The sequence below is a fragment of the Rhinopithecus bieti genome, unplaced genomic scaffold, assembly GCF_001698545.2.
Source record: "Rhinopithecus bieti isolate Rb0 unplaced genomic scaffold, ASM169854v2 scaffold_15643, whole genome shotgun sequence".
Taxonomy (NCBI): Eukaryota; Metazoa; Chordata; class Mammalia; order Primates; family Cercopithecidae; genus Rhinopithecus; species Rhinopithecus bieti.
The window spans coordinates 508,553-522,781 of record NW_016808215.1 but is presented as its reverse complement, the minus strand read 5'-3'; positions in this window follow the sequence as shown (position 1 = coordinate 522,781).

The window sequence follows — 14,229 nt, the reverse complement described above, 5'->3', positions numbered from 1 at the left end:
TCATTTGTTTCACTCCTAAATATAAATTCTGGCATAGGCAAGGGATCTTTCTCCAATTCAATTCTTCCCTTCCCTTCTTTTCCGACTATTTTTAAAGGGCTAAATAACTTGAACCTTGGTCATTCGTCTGACATTCACACAATAAATGTGACAGTAATAAAGAACATGGGGGGAAGACCTACAAGGCCAACTAATTAAAATATTTAAAACATTCATTTTACCCACAAGGAAATTGTAGGTTTGAGTCACAACATCTAACCAGATTTCTTGGAGAATCTATTTTATTGGTGTGACCAGGATAAAAGCACAGCCAGATAAGCTTAGATGCAATAAACTAGTCCATTTAGCAAAAGTAAATCCTGCCTTTACTTTTACTTTCTGTGCCAGTATTCTAGCTATTGGTAACACAGAACCCTACACTATTCATTGGCTCAGTGCTTATGCTACATTCAGGGAGACAAGACCAAGCCTTTCACAGGCCAGGTTGCTGTTCTACTAGGTTGGTTGCTTCTGTGAGGTGGGATATCTAATAAGACAGTAAACCCACTGTCACATCTTCTTTGCTATTTTAAATGCATGCCTTTTTTTGAGCAATGCTGAATATGATAATTTACTGATGATGAAGCATTCTCAGATGGGTGGTGCTGGTAGAGTTAGTGCGGGCAGGAAGGCGTATTCCCATCTGGAGTCATTATCACTACTGTAAGTGAAGTAGGGCAGGCAAACCCCCAAACCAGAGCTTAGCCCAGGAGGGTTCTTGGCTTTGCCCAGAAAAGAATTCAAGGGCAAGCCGGTGGTGTTAAACAGCAACTTTTATTGAAGCAGCAGTGTACAGCGGCAGCAGAGGGACTGCTCCTTGGAGAGCAGGATTACCCCATAGCCAGTGTGTCCACAGTAGCAGCCCAAAGGCAGTTTTGCAGTCATTTTTATACTCACTTTAAACTACATGCAAATTAAGGGGCAGGTTATGCAGACATTTCTAGGAAAAGAGTGGTAACTTCTAGGTCATCACCATGGAAATGAGTGATAACTTCCGGGTATTGCCATGGCAATGGTAAAGTGACATGGCAAACTGGTGGGAGTGTCTTATGGAAAGCTGCTTCCACCCAGGACCTGTTTTAGCTAGTCCTCAATTTGGTCTGGTGTCTGAGCCCCGCCTCTGGAATCAAGTCCCACCTCCTACCTCATAAAGATACTAAGAACACTGTAAGAATAAATTTCTGCTCCATTCAGGAGATGTCCTGTGTAATTATGTTACTATTAGGTAGCTGGCTGGTCTCCTTGAGAAGCAGTTCCATATCAAGTGCTCAGGATCAACCTCTGCTGCTAGTAGATTGGGTACTCAGTAGTGGCGGTAACTTGATTAGTTTCGGTGAGAGGGAGCCTCTGCGTGGTGCCCTCCCACAGTAATGAGTTTATGCAAGATCTGGTTGTTAAAGAGTCTGGAACCTCCACCGTCTCTTGCTCTGTCTTTTGCCATGTGACACACCTGTTTCCCCTTCGTCTTCCACCATGATTGTAAGCTTCCTGAGGCCTCATCAGAAGCAGATGCTGGCGCTATACTTCTTGTACAGTCTGCAGAACTGTGAGCCAAATAACTTTCTTTCCTTATAAATTACCCAGGCTCAGGTATTCCTTTATAGCAATGCAAAATGGACTAACATACAGGCATAGCTTTCATCCTTGCCACCACGGCCGCTCCGTTCATGAGACCACCGAACCAGCATGGGACTGGCTGAGCAGATGGACAAACTTACTTTCATGGGATGAATCATCACTGTTGTTAAGAGCCTTCTTTGTGGAGGATTATTGTTTTTATTTATTTACTTTTTAAGATGCAGTTTCACTCTGTTGCCCAGGCTGGAGTGCAGTGGTGCAACCTTGGCTCACTGCAAACTCTGCCTCCTGGGTTCAAGTGATTCTCTTGTCTCAGTCTCTTGAGTAGCTGGGATTACAGGTGCACACCACCATGCCTGGCTAATTTTTGTATTTTTAGCAGAGATGGGGTTTCACCATGTTGGCCAGGCTGGTCTCAAACTCCTGACCTCAAGTGATTTGCCTGCATCAGCCTCCCAAAGTTCTGGGATTACAGGCATGAGCCACTGCGCCCAGCCAAGGATTATTTTTAGTAGGCATTAGGAAGAGACACATACATGTACGCATTTTGTATGTACGCCCATGAATTTATCCACATACTTCTTCCTAGACCTACTTGCCCCTGAGCTTCCAGTCTCATTCCTTACAAGATTCTGACCAAATAGAAAGCCATGGGCCATTTCCCAGGAGCCCATGTATATCTGCACATTGGGCCACATCTCACTCCAATTTAAGTTCAGGGGCCAGGTGTGGTGGCTCAGCCTGTAATCCCAGCACTTTGTGAGCCTGAGGCGGGAGGCTAGCTTGAGCCCAGGAGTTCAAAATCAATCTGGGCAACATAGGGAGACTCCATCTCTACAAAACATTTAAAACAAATTAGCTAGTGTAGTGGTGCACACCTGTAGTCCCAGCTATTGGGGAGGCTGAAATGAAAAAATCACTTGAACCCAAGAGATTGAGGCTGCAGTGAGCTATGATCCTACCACTGCACTCCAGCCTGGGTAACAGAGAAAGACCTATTTCTAAGACAGACAAACAGATGAAGTGAAGATCTCCAATCACAGCTCTGTACACCAGGATTTACCTTCACCACTGCCTGTAGGACCCGCCTCTGAGTAGCGGTCCTATAATACGATAATTCAGGTTCAGCTTCCAAAATATATCAGTCATACTGATCCATCTATGAGCCAGACCTTTTCTTCCTTAATTTTCTACAGTAAAATCTTCATATGATGTCATGAATATGAATTAAAGGAACAACATAGCTGCAACCAAGGCCAATGACATGAGAGTCTGAGCTGTCTGTGTAACTCTTTTGTGCCATCTAGATCTCTTACAATGAATTACTACTGTGCCAAAATGACACTGTGATTCAGTGGGTTAGATACCCAACTCATGACAGGTAGTTTTAGTCATATAGATACTTGATGTCCCATGGTCAAAATCACAGACTCTACTAGTACTCAGCAGCTGGTTTTCAAATTGAAAGCACTTATATGCTGCATAATAATCGGACTTCCTTCAGAACCTTACGGGCTGTAATTTTGCTTTTGTATCTTGCCAGAGACTCCACATAACAGCTCCAACCATCACAGATAGAGCTGACACCATCGAAGTTGCTGATTCATGTGGCTCAGGGACAGAGAGATTGCATCACAGGCTTTACCTGCTGTAGAGCTCTCACCTGCTTTGAAACTCAGCAGGCTTCAAGTTTATCTGAAAAATGAGTCAGAACAATATTCCAGGCCAGGCATGATGGCTCACACCTGTAATTCCAGTACTTTGGGAGGCCAAAGTGGGGGGATTGCTTGAAGCCGGAGTTTGAGGCCAGCCTGGGCAATAGAGTGAGAACCTATTTCTAAAAAAAGAAAGAAAGAAAAAGCAGTTTGAGACCAGTGTGGGCAACACAGGGAGACCCCTTCTCCACAAAAAATTTAAAAACTAGCTGGGCACGGTGGCATGTGCCTGTAGTCCCAGTTACTCGGGAGGCTGAGGTGGGAGGATCTACTTGAGTCAGGGAGGTCAAGGTTGCAGTGAGCTGTGATCGTGCCACTGCACTCCAGCCTGGGCAATAGAGTGAGACCCTGTCTAAAACAAAAACAAAACGAAAAACCAGCTATAAAAGACACCTAGAACTATTTAAAAAAGAGAAAAAAAGAACACTATTCTGAAGTGTGATTTATATATGTATCATATAAATCTATATATTATACATATACACACATCTATATACACCCATCTATTATTTTTATTTTATTTTATTTTTGAGACAGAGTTTCACTTTGTCACCCAGGCTGGAGTGCAGTGGCGTGATCTCAGCTCACTGCAATCTCTGCTTCCTGACTTCAAGCGATTCCCCTGCCTCAGCCTCCTGAGTAGCTGGGACTACAGGCATGCACCACCATACCTAATTTTTGTATTTTTAGTAGAGGGGGTTTCGCCATGTTGGCCAGGCTGGTCTCGAACTCCTAACCTCAAGTGATCCCCCTGCCTTGACCTTCCAAACTGCTGGGATTCCAGGCGTGAGCCACCACGCCCCACTCTATCTATCTATCTATCTATCTATCTATCTATCTATCTATCATCTATCATGTATCTATCACTTTCAAATGTCAAAGAGCCCTACCAAATTATGTGCCTCTTTATCAGTTTAGGAAGTGTGAGTTGTAATAACTTATTCTTTACCTTAAGGGAGATATTATGGCATGTCCCAGATGATTGGACTTCTAAAATCTCCATTGATGTGGTAAGTTAGTGAACTTTCATGAGGTTTATCTCCCTCTTTCTGTCACTCATTTGCATTACTATGGTTTCTACAGTGATTGCCACTTCCTGATCACTAGGTCCAATTAGATGATGTTATTGGTGGAATGAACCAGTGCTATGTTCTTCAGAATGTAAAGATGATCAAGGCCTCTGTGGACTACAACATAATAGAGATTAGGAGGGTTATCAGGAACCTGGGGCAAGATAGTGCTGCAGCCCTTACCATGCATACATGAATGGCTTTTGATTCTCCTAAATGTCAGAGATCAAGTAAAATACATTTGTCAGATCACTAAGCACATACTAAGAACCAAAAACTAGGTTGGTCAACTCCAGTAAAGACGTCACATCTGACACAGCAGCTGAAATTGGAGCTGCTATTTGTTTACATTTAAAGTAGTCACTATAAATTAGCTTTGGTCACATAATCAGTGATATGGTTTGACTGTGTCCCCACTCAAATCTCATCTTGAATTGTAGCTCCCATAATTCCCACATGTTGTGGGAAGGACCTGGTGGGAGATAACTGAATCATGGGGTGGGGGGTTCCCCCATGCTGTTCTCATGATAGTGAATAAGTATCATGAGAGCTGATGGTTTAATAAGGGGAAACCCTTTTTGCTTGGCTATCATTCTGTCTTTGCTGGCCGCCATATAAGACATCCCTTTGCTCTCTCTTGCTCTTCTGCCATGATTGTGAGGCCTCCCCAGGCATGTGGAACTATGAGTCCATTAAACCTGTTTTTCTTTATCAGTTACCCAGTCTCGGGTATGTCTTTATCAGCGGTGTGAAAAAGAACTAATACAATCAGTAACCCCAAAACTCGAGGCTTGAAATTACAAATAGTATTTCTCACAATTCTGGGGGCTTTATGAGCATTTCTTTTGCTCTGGGCTGGTTTGGCTGCAGCTGGATAGTATAGTCAGGCCTCACTCAAATTTCTAATGGTTGGTTGGTTATTGTCAGGTGGGTGGGTATGAGGATGACTTGGCCTTATGTTTCTCATCATCCCTCAGTCTAGTTCAGGCTTGCTTGAACTCATGGGAGCTGGGTTCAAAATGCAACAAGAAAGCGATTTCCATTCAGCGAGCATTTTTCAAACCTCTATACATGTCACATTTACTAATGTCTCGAAGAAAATCAAACGTACATGCCAAGATTCAAGGAGTGGAGAAATTGACTCCACCTTTGAAGGGAAGAGCTGCAAATTCATGTTGCAAAGAATATACACACAGGAATGGGAAGAATTTGTGGATTTTTTTTTTCAATCTACCACATCCACTAGCTTCAGTCATGCAGGTTTTTTGCAGGGGCCAAGTGAAATGAATCGGAATATGAGAGGGACAAAGGATCCTGCATCCTCTTACTTTTTGATGATGACGCAATCTCTGTAATTCCTCCCACAACACAGTATTGAGTTTGAAGGGTTTCCACTTGGCCCTTTATACCATAAGGACTCTTTTTTTTTTTTTTTTCTTTTTGAGACGGAGTCTCACTCTGTCGCCAGGCTGGAGTGCAGTGGCGTGATCTCAGCTCACTGCAATATCTGCCTCCCGGGTTCAAGCGATTCCCCTGCCTCAGCCTCCCAAGTAGCTTGGCTTACAGGTGCGCACCACCACACTTGACTAATTTTTTGTATTTTAGTAGAGATGAGGTTTCACTTTTTTGGCCAGGATGGTCTCGATCTCCTGGCCATGTGATCCGCCCACCTCAGCCTCCCAAAGTGCTGGGATTACAGGCGTGAGTCACCGCGCCTGGCCCGTAAAGACTCTTAGTTCACAAGTTAGGAAGCCACTATAATAGGTTCTACCAGAAGATGAGCATATCTATCCCAAATACATGTTAAAAGGCAGAGGAAAACAACCATAGAGTGAGTTCATGGACTCACCGAACTCACTGTGAGATCAGACTTGGGCCAAATGTGGATAAGTAACAAGCTTAAAATCCTATCACAAGGATCTTGAGGGTCTCTCCTGGAAACACTCCTCTTAGCTTACATTCCCTACAGGGAGGACCCTAAGAAGTTTCTGTGCTATTATTTTATCAGCAGGTACAATTCCAGGGAAGCAGGAGCGAGGGAAAAGTATAGTGTGGTGGGGAAGGAGAGGACACTTGTATGAAGGTCTTACTGAGCTGGCCACTGCTTGCTATCAAGTGTAACTGATGTTTAATTTTGTATTTTAAGACCACCTAGCTGAGGAGAAGAAGGGAGGTGAATTCATCCACTGGCTCCTATCACCTATTCATGAAAGGTTTGTCCCAGAGACTATTAACTCCACTGTACTTCCAGGTCGCGTGTGAATAGTTCAATGGGTTCTGTAACCTCTCACGCATCAGCATCAACAGGAAAGCCCTAAGGCTTGAGACAAGTAGTGTCCATTGCAGGCATGAGGTCAGGCTCTGTTGCTGCTTGTGCCCATGAAGAGTTGTTCCGAGCTCATGCAGGGATGTTGCTGTAGCAGTGAGTCAAGAGAAACAAGTTTCCAGAGGCCCCAGGCACAGGTGAGGCTGAGAGGATCTGAAGTGACACACACGATGTGTCTGAACTCTTTCCTAATTCAACTCCTGCATGCAATTATCTGAGCCTGGTGATGATTAGAATTTAAATTCTAAACTACTAATGCTGTATCATTAATGACAAATTGTCTATTATTAAAAGTTTCTGTCTCCTCTTGTCAATTCTTTAAGTTATAGCTTTCTAGGAAATTGACCATTTCATCTCTTTTCAGATTTATTCTAATTCAAAAAATATTTTCTATTCTTGTGTAGTCTTTTTCTTTCTTAATATTATTTGTGCCTGTTCTCTTTTTTATTCATCTTTTAAAATAATATATTTTTTAATGAACTCAGAGGTGGATCACTTCAAATAAGCAGTTGTTGGCATTTAGCCTCTATTGCATCAGTGTTTTCTATTTCTTTAACTTGTGCTTATTGCTGACTTCATCCAACTTTCTTTGTATTTATTGTTATTCTGTTTTCTAACTTCAAGTTGGACATAGCCTTCATTCTTTTCATTTTTCCCATCTTCCTTTTCTTTGAGATGGAGTATGCTCTGGTTGCCCAGGCTGGAGCATAATGGCATGGTCTCAGCTCACTGCAACCTCCGCCCCCAGGGTTCAAGCAATTCTCCTGCCTCAGACTCCTGAGGGGTCTAGGGGATTAGTGATTATTAGTTCTAGTGGGTTACAGTGACCGGCAGAACAGGAGGGATTGGCTTCCTTTTTTTGAAGGTGAACCAGGTCTTTTCTGTCCTTTTTCTAAGGAGCCTAAATAACACATGGCCAATAGGCACAATTGTCATTGGCCTCTAACTCATGACCCAATAATCCCCTAGACCCCCATTGGAAAAAAGGAGAACGTGTAACCCTGGAGATCGATGGGTCCGGGCTAAACCCCCAAGCTGCCATTTTAGTTCAAGGGGAGGTCCACAGGCGCTCTCCCAAACCAGTGTTTCAAACTTTTTATGATGAGCTGAATCTGCCAGCACCAGAGCTTCCGAAAAAGACAAAGAACTTCTTTTTCCAGTTAGCAGAAAGTGTAGCTCATTTCCTCAATGTTACTTTCTGTTATGTATGTGAGGGAACTACTATGGGAGACTGATGACCTTGGGAAGCCCGAGGAGAGCTGGTGCCCACTGATCCAGTTCCTGACACAATTCCAGTTCAGAAGGCCCAAACTAGCAACTTCTGGGTCCTAAAAACTTCAATTATTGGACAATACTGTGTAGCTAGAGAAGGAAAAGACTTCACCATCCCTGTAGGAAAGCTCAGTTGTCTAGGACAGAAGTTGTACAACAGCACAACAAGGACAGTCACTTGGTGGGGTCTAAACCATACTGAAAATAATCCATTTAGTAAATTTTCTAAATTACAGACTGCCAAGGCTCATCCAGAATCTCATCGAGACTGGATGGCTCCCGCTGGACTATACTAGATATGTGGGCACACAGCCTACACTCAGTTACCTGATCAATGGGCAGGTAGTTGTGTCGTTGGCACCATTAAGCCATCCTTTTTTCTACTGCCCATAAAGGCAGGTGAGCTCCTAGGTTTCCCTGTCTATGCCTCCCAGGAAAAGAGAAGCACAGCTATAGGAAATTGGAAAGATGATGAGTGGCCCCCTGAGAGGGTCATACAGTACTATGGGCTTGCCACGTGGGCACAAGATGGCTCATAGGGATACCGAACCCCCATCCACATGCTCAATCGGATCATACGGTTGCAGGCCGTCTTATAAATAATCACTAATGAAACTGGTAGAGCTTTGACTGTTTTAGTCTGGCAGGAAACCCAAATGAGAAATGCCATCTATCAGAATAGACTGGCCTTAGACTATTTGCTGGCAGCTGAAAGAGAAGTCTGTGGAAAATTTAACTTAACCAATTGCTGTCTACAAATAGATGATTAAGGACAGGTGGTCAAAAATATAGTCAGGGACGGCCAGGCACGGTGGCTCACTCCCATAATCCCAGCACTTTGGGAGGCCGAGGTGGGCGGATTACGAGGTAAGGAGATCGAGACCATCCTGGCTAACACAGTGAAACCCCGTCTCTAGTAAAAATACAAAAAAAAAAATTAGCTGGGCGTGGTGGTGGGCGCCTGTGGTCCCAGCTACTCAGGAGGCTGAGGCAGGAGAATGGCGTGAACCCAGGAGGTGGAGCTTGCAGTGAGCTGAGATCACACCACTGCACTCCAGCCTGGGTGATAGAGTGAGACTCTGTCTCAAAAAAAAAAAAAGGCGTGAGCCACCGTGCCTGGCCCCAATGACCCTATATCTAAATAAAGTTATATTATAAAGTCCTGGGGAGTGGGTCTTCAACACATGAATTTTGAGGGGACACAATTCAACGCTTAACAATAACCTTTTAAAAAGACCAAGAAAAAACAGAATGAAAAATGAAAAATAGACCCCATATAAGACTTTTGCTTTAGTTTAGGATGTATAATGACACACAAGACCTTCTACCCCATTGTAAAAATAAGAAAAATCTGGACAAAATAAAAGTCACACTTTTCTATGAAGTTAGATAGAAGTGGTAGAGGCAAATTAGCCTTAAGGAACTAAATTCCAAGATAAATGAGTCCTTCACAGGGATACAGCTAACATATCTGGGGGTGGACACTTGATCTGTGCATCTCTGATAGGCTTGTTATAGACAGAGAAGTTTTTGTAGGATTAACAAGAAAATAAGTTGATATTTGGATTGTAGTGTGGGATAGTGGGATAGATCGGATTCTGGATGAGCCCCAGACTTAAACACAGATCACTCAGGTGATCTGTGTTTATGTTGCTCAGGCTGCTTTTGAACTCCTGACCTCAAGTGATCTGCCCACCTTGGCCTCCCAAAGTGCTGGGATTACAGGTGTGAGCCACCATGCCCGGAGTGTTCACCAACTCAGAAGCTTGCCCAACCCCATCATTTAAGGTTTTTATGGAGGTTTCATTATGTAAAAAGGATTGATTATAGCATTAGCCATTGGTGACCGAACTCAATCTCCCCCCCTTCTCCTCTCCCCAAGTTGGAGTTGGGTGAGGCTTAAAGTTCTGACCCTTTGATCATATGGTTGGTTTTTCTGGTGACCAGACTCCATCCCGAAGTTATCCAGGCTCCTCTTACCCCCTCAACATGAGTCATCTCACTAGCATACAAAAGATAGTAAGTTCCAAGCTGAGTTTTAATAGCTTTGCACCAGAACTAGGGCTTGAAACCAAATATATACATATATATATATATGGCGATATATATATATTCTGCTACATATATAAATATTTGGCTGCCTCACAGTTTGTCATTAATTCTTTCAGAAATAGAAAGCTATTTCCAAATTTAAAAAAATAACAGAATTGTGGGGGAAGACTTTTCTTACAGTCATTAAGTGTGAGCAAATAGATTGTACTATAGATGGAAAATCATTTGACTGCATAATGCCTCTAAGTTCTTGACATTCATTAATGCAACTGGACATTTCATCGTCAAGATTTGCTATGAATAGCCTGATTCTGGTAAGATGGGATGAGGAATATATGCAAACACAGAATATTGTGTGGTACACTGGATACTTAATATCTGTGGTTATATTCTCCCCTTATTCATTGAATATTCAACTAAAATATCACTTTGAATATATAATCCTCACAAAATAGCCAATGAAATACTTAGTAGATGTTATTCATATATAATTACATTTTTTGGTTATTATTATTATTTTTTTATTATTTTAAATTTATTTTAAAAATCTGTAGAGATGGGGTCTCACTGTGTTGCCAAGGGTGGTCTTGAACTCTGGGCTCCAGTGATCCTCCCACCTTAGCTTCCCAAAGTGCTGGGATTACAGGTGTGAGCCACTGTGCCTGGCCATCTTGGTTATTAATAATCATAATTTTGAATATCATTTAATGTTATGTCATATCCATTTTTTATCAGCCATATAATGTTCCATCCACGGATATAATACAATAATAACTGTTCAGTCTTGTGTCACAGTTATACATGACAAAGTCATACAAACCACACTCATACTTGTGAAAGTTGATCACAGGAATTGGGTCATTATTGTTATACCCAACTAAAACAGAGTAGAAAAGCCAGAGGGAAAAAGCACTCAGGGCATGTAACATTGCTGCAAGAATGTAATTCTCTGCAAGCCTGGCTGCTGAAGCAGTCCGCTGCAACCTATAACCTGTTTTATCTAATAGCTGCTGAAACAGCCTCCAGTGACTCTAAGAATAGTTTTACTCATTGCTGTCACTTACCAATCAAAACTTGCCAGCTCCCCAAAATTTTACTAGTGCCAGTGAACTTTCTCAAAGAGCAATACATAACATTTCTCTTTTTCTTTTTTTTTTCAGATGGAGTCTTGTTCTGTCACCCAGGCTGGAGTGCGTTGGTGAAATCTCAGCTCACTGCAACCTCTGCCTCCTGGGTTCAAGCAATTCTTGTGCCTCAGCCTCCCAAGTAGATGGGACTACAGGCATGCACCACCACGGCTGGCTAATTTTTGTATTTTTAATAGAGATGGGGTTTCACCATATAGCCAGGCTGGTCTCAAACTCCTGACCTCAAGTGATTTGCTCGCCTCTGCCTCCCAAAGTGCTGGGATTACAGGCGTGAGCCACCGCGCCCATCCACATTTCTCTTTTTAAAAATAAAACCTCGAAACTTTTCTTTGTTCTTTGGACATACCAAAGACCCCCTGGTCTGCATGTATACCCCAATGCAATTCTTTCTACCCAAATAAATTGTTTTAATTTCAGACATTAGTCTATATTTTGACTTTGAAAGACTAAAAGATACATATTCAGTAAGTCACAAAGCACATCACTTGTCAGTCATAGCCTCATAACCATTCAGTCTGTCACAGACATATGCCCAGATCCTGTCATATCCACTCTCTCTCTTTCAAACGTATAATATCTGTCACAAACCACAGAGACATATCTTTGCCCTGATAATCATACAGACACCTACATGTACTCCATGTCTGTAACACACAAATCCACTTCAGACCTGTCACTCATATGCATGCAATATGTTATGTACAGTCACAAAGACACACTCGGGAATTGTCACGTGCAAAGGTACTCACACATAAGTGTGTTAGCATAGTCCCAAAGACACATATGCTGACTAATCAGATGCTCAAAGACACACACACACACAGAATTCTCTTTCTTACTTACATACACACACACACACAGAAAGCTAGCCCCGGCTTGCCTAGTCTAAAGATGCCCTCACACATAATATTTGTCAAACTGTGTGTACCATGATTCACACTTACATAAGAACTGTCATATAGTCATGTAAATACATTTTGGCCCTGTCACTTCCAAAGACACACACAAAACATGCACATACAAAAGTCTTCTACATAACGTCACAGACACATCTGGCCCTGTAACATGCACAGGTGCTAACTTTTCACATACTTTTCATATACTGTCATATCCATAAAAGCTACCACCCAACAAACATGCACGATGCCTGTCACACACAGTTACAGAGACATATGCTGACTTGTCACACGCATAGGTCACGCACACACACACTCATACCACATAGTCACAGAGACATACCTGAGACCTGTCACATACCACAGGACACATTCACACTATCATAAAAACGCACTCCAGCTGTCACTCTACACACAAACCCACACACTTGTGTCACAGTCACAGATTTATCCCAGTCCTGCCATACATCACTTTCTTCTCTTTGCACAGTACACACAGTTTTGGTCACAGATGTCTATCAGAGAAACACACCTGCTCTGTCATGAGCACACACGCAGTCATGACGACATACCCTGGCCATTTCAAGTGCACAGATGCACACACACACCCCATTCCATGTGTCACACAAGACATCCCAGCCCTGGCATGTGCACTCTCATGCAGACGTAACGTCACCATTCGCACGGTAGGGCACATCCCTGGCTCTATCACACACATAATATTGCACACACCCCCTACACCATGTCTGTCACTACCATGGACCGTCCATCACACACGGCCAGGGAGATGCCCGACCTCGTTTTGCAGGGGAAAGGGCTTGGGGGTGCCTGCACAAACTGGCCATAAAAATATGGGACAATAAGTTGTGGAAAGCCACAAGAGGCCTCTGAGGAGGGAAGCCTCCTAATTGCCATTATGTCCCCATGCTCAGAGCGAGACCTGCTCTCTCATCTGTAAACACTGTGTTCAAGGAGAAAGGCACTCCTTTGAAGCACTGGAATGTAGCCAGATACGCCGGCTCCTAGTTAAGCCCACTCCCCACAGCTGCTCTCTGGTAAGTTAAAGAATAAATCCGTAGTTAAGTTTATGCTGCTTCAGCACAAAGACCATTTACCTAAACCGTCATTGCTATAGATTAGGTTTATGACACACCAGCCCCCTTTCACCGTTTCACCCCTGAACATCTGCTTCTTAGATCTAAGTGACTGTATTCAATAAATAGTGTGGAGACCAGAGCTTGGCGCCTTTGCAGCCTCTGATTTGCTCTGGCTCCCTGGTTCCCACCTTCATGAACTCTTAACGTGTCTCTTCTCATGCCTCTGTCGCCACCGAACTTCGGGTACCCTACGGGTGGTGTTGAGGCTGGTCCCCAACACACCCCTCTCCCTCAATTCTTCATACCCAGCCACACTGTCACCTTCTTCAGCGGCTCGCATTCACCTCAGTGCCTTTCCCACCCTCACCTGCACTGCCGACTGGAGTATGAGTTCGCAACGCCTTCTGCGCCTCGTCCTGCTTCGATGTCTCCTTCCGAAAGTACTTGCTTACACGTGGAGCCCAAGAATCACTAGGAGGCGCAAAGCGCCTCAGGAGCCCACGCTCGTTCGGCCCAGTGGCCTGTGGGAATTGTAGTCCAGGGCCGGAAACTCAGGAGACGCCGGAAATCCAAGTGCCTCGGGACGGCACGCCCCGGGGATTTCTGGACGTTGTAACTTGTGCTATGGGGAATCCCTTCAGCAGGGAGCGTATATTGAAAAGTGCGTGGGGAGGTGAGAGGCAATAAATTGGCAACGGAAACAGATGACATACTTCGTTTTCAGTTATCAAATTTCAAAAACTAAAAATGTAGATGGTACACAATATTGTTGAGAATGTGGGGAAATGAGAGCTTTCACACATAGTGGGTGGAAAGGACTACAGCTCTTTTACAGTTTTGTGTGGTAGCATTCACAAAGTGTGAAAGCAAAACCCTAAGCAACCAGCATTTTTACGTACAAGAATCTAGCCTACCAAAATGCTGGCATGAAAGACAAAGATGTGGGTACAGTAATGCTTACCAAAGCCATGTTTGTAATACTGAAGAATTCAGTTCGTAATACTGAAGAACCTCAATGTTCGTTTTCTGAGACATT